Source organism: Lontra canadensis, unplaced genomic scaffold (assembly GCF_010015895.1).
Source record: "Lontra canadensis isolate GAN:19392208 unplaced genomic scaffold, GSC_riverotter_1.0 scaffold17, whole genome shotgun sequence".
NCBI lineage: Eukaryota > Metazoa > Chordata > Mammalia > Carnivora > Mustelidae > Lontra > Lontra canadensis.
The window spans coordinates 22,782,584-22,785,594 of record NW_022631011.1 but is presented as its reverse complement, the minus strand read 5'-3'; positions in this window follow the sequence as shown (position 1 = coordinate 22,785,594).

The following is a 3,011-nucleotide window of genomic DNA, read 5'->3' as shown; positions in this document are numbered from 1 at the left end:
CTTTAAACATCTAAAATATGTTTTTGTTGTACTCTCACACTTGATTGCTATTTGACTGGGTATAAAATTCCAAGTAGAAAATAATTTATATGTAGAATTTTGAGGCTCTTATCTCATTATCTTCTAGCATCCAATGATGGTGTTGAAAAGTTTGATTCCATCTCACACATGACCCCTTAAGTATGACCTATAATTCCTTTATGGAAGCTTTCAGAATCTTCTTTCCATTTATTTGTGAAATTTAGTGATGTGTCTTGTCCTAATACTTTGTGCTCAGATCCATAGACTTAGTTTGCCTTCAGGTCTTTCTTTCTTTCTTTCTTTCTTAGCTCTATGCCCAACATGGGGCTTGAACTCATGACCCTGAGATCAAGAGTTGAATGTTCTACCAACTGAACCAGCCAGGTACCCCTTAAGTTTTCTTATATTACTATTTTTTTTTTTTATAATTTCCTGTATTAGTTTGCTAGGGCTGCAGTAAGAAATACCACAGGCTGGATGGCTTAAACAATAAAAATTTATTTTCTCATAGTTCTAGGGGCTAGAAGTTCAAGATCAAAGTCACTGATAAGTCTGGTTTCTTCTGAGGCCTCTCTGTTTTTTTTTTTTTTTCTTTAAAGATTTTATTTATTTATTTGATAGATCACAAGCAGGCAGAGAGGCAGGCAGAGAGAGAGGAGGAAGCAGGATCCCTGCCGAGCAGAGAGCCCGATGCGGGGCTCGATTCCAGGACTCCGAGATCATGACCCCAGCCGAAGGCAGCGGCTCAACCCACTGAGCCACCCAGGCGCCCCTGAGGCCTCTCTCTTTGAATTGCAGATGGCTGCCTTCTCCCAGTGTCCTCACATGGTCTTTCCTCTGTCCATGTGCATCCTTGCTGTCTCTTCTTTTTCTTATAAGAACATCAGTCATATTGGCCCCACCCTAATGGCCTCATTTTGAAATACTGGGGGTTGGGACTTCAACATATGGATTCTGAGAGGGCACGATTCAGCCCATAACACTTCCACTTTCTTCTTTATGTATTTCTGGAATTCATTGTATTTGGAAATAGAACTTCCAGGATAGATGCTCTTCTGTTTGAATTCTCCAGAGAATGACTCTCTAGTTCCATTATGGAGTCATACAGGGTAGAGGAATGGCAATGGTGAGAAGTAGTTGCCTGGCTGCAGTGCAGAGATGAGGAAGTGACTGCTTCTCACATGGACTTCCAAGGAATCCCTCTGTTTTCAGTACTGCTCTTTTATCCCTATCCTCTGTATTAACTGCTGTTCCATCAGTTTTGTGCTTCTTATATTTTTGTTTGAAGTTAAACATCTTTTACTTGCATCGGATTTCTAATTTTGTGTTCTTATCTTGTTTTCAGTGTTTTTGGATTAAAAAAATGTGTTGAAAAGAGAAACAAAAGGAAATGTCTTTACTTCTCAGTTTTTATTGTTCATGAAAGACCTCTTTTTTCGCATTGGTGCGGCACCATGACAGAGACAAAAAGAAGAAAAAAACAAGTAAGTATCTAATGATAGAAATAAACACAATGGACCAAATGAACATGATGCTGTGGAAGAGAGTCAAAGGGAGGAGTTGGGGAGGTATTTAGAGAGGGTGACCAGGGAAGCCTTTTCTGAAGAAATGCCATTGATGCTAAGACTTGAAAAGGAGTTGGGCCTTTGAAGAGGAGGAGAGGTTGTTTGAAGAACTGAAAGGAAGCCAGTGAAGCTGGAGTGTGGTAGACAAGGAGGAGCACGTCTCTGGGTGAGATTGTACAGGTGGGTAAGGGCCAGTCATACAGGGTTATTTAAGGCAGCTAAGAACTGGAGATTTTATCTGAAGTGCAGTGGAAAGCCATTGAGGGTTGGGGGAGGGGGACTCTAGCAGGAAAGTGATGTAGTTTCTGGTAGTCATAGCTTTTAAAATATCACTGTACACACTGCATGTACAACAGATTACGGGTACAGGTAGGAGTCGAAGTGGGGGGCAGTCAGCGGGCTAGTGCTGCCGTCCATGTGGAGGATCATGGAAGCCTTGACCGGAGGTGGGGGCAGCAGTGGAGATGGAAAGAAGTGAATGGAGTCAGGGTTTATTCTGGAGGTATACCAGACAAGTTTGGTGAAGGACTGGATGTGAGAATGGGGGCACCTGGGTGGCTCAGTCCGTGCAGCATCTGCCTTCAGCTCAGGTTGTGATCCCAGGATTGAGCCCAATGCCTGGCTCCCTGCTCAGCAGGCAAGCCTAATTCTCCCTCTCCCTCTGCCCTTGCTTGTGCTCTCTCTCTCTCTCACTCACTCTCTCTCAAATAAAAAATAAAATCTTAAAAAAAAAAAAAGACTGGATGTGAGGAAAGAGGGAGGATGCTGGAATTTACAGACTGTATTCTTGGGTGTGTATAGTCTCCTCCTGCCCCACAACTTACATCTGAGATATCGGTTCCTTTGTCTCATCCTCTGAAATGTCTGTCCTCAGATACATCCACAGGCATCTGTGCTGAGGGAGCGAGAGGACGCTGATGCGCTTGGACAGGAAATGGGCCTGCAGTTCTAGCGGGGCAGGAGTTGCTCCCAGTTTGTGGGGGGGCGTGTGGGGAAGATGGTACTGACTGAATTGACGATGATGGTGATGATGGCAGCTAGCATTCATTGAGTGCTTACTATGTGCCTGGCACAAACACCCTGTGAGAAGTCGAGTAACTTGTATTCAAGTCACACAGGTAGTGGTGGACAAGGCTGGATGTGCGCCCAGACAGCCCGGCTCTGGCACCTACTGTCTCTCTCATTCTGCTCTTTCAATCAGCTCTGACTGTAGGCAGATGAATCTTGCCAGAAATTGCCAACTAAGCCTTTTGGGGTATGGAACAGGCAAGATCAAGTTCAAATGGACTCAGTATTAGAGGCGGAGCTTAGAATTTTAGAACCAGAATTACAAACAACTAACCAACCAACAACCACAAAAGCCAGAAACATCAGAAAAGGTCCTACCCTGGTCAGCCTCAGAGGAGAGGACACTGTGGAAAGCCG